Here is a 435-nt window from a genome sequence, read left to right as displayed (position 1 = left end):
TCTAGTGAAAAATGTCAGGTTTTGTATCAAAGACTAACACCAACTGCTTATTCATATCTCTATTTATACTCCAGAGAGTCTTATCCTGTCTTTTTTCATTAGAGTCTTTGGTCATATTTTCAAGAAGACTCCCTCTTAATCTACTTTGCTTTTCTTGCTTATGGGCTAATCCAGGGGTGGAAATTATGTACAATCATTAATGATAATCTGCTTATGAAACATGTTGACTGTGTGCGAGATGAGCAACTGGTGTCTCGTCCTTGAGCTGTGAGGGCATACAAAGGCAGTGAAGCATGGCACAGGGAGTGACTGCCTCCTTTGTATTTCACAAGAAATGGCTTGTGAATTCCCAGCTACTGTCCTACCTGTGGTAATACATTTAGGCTTCTGTATATGATAGTTCTGCTGTTTATGGCATGTTTATCTTGATTGTCA

Source organism: Penaeus monodon, chromosome 19 (assembly GCF_015228065.2).
Source record: "Penaeus monodon isolate SGIC_2016 chromosome 19, NSTDA_Pmon_1, whole genome shotgun sequence".
In the NCBI taxonomy this organism is placed as follows: Eukaryota; Metazoa; Arthropoda; class Malacostraca; order Decapoda; family Penaeidae; genus Penaeus; species Penaeus monodon.
Note: the sequence above shows the minus strand (reverse complement) of the source record.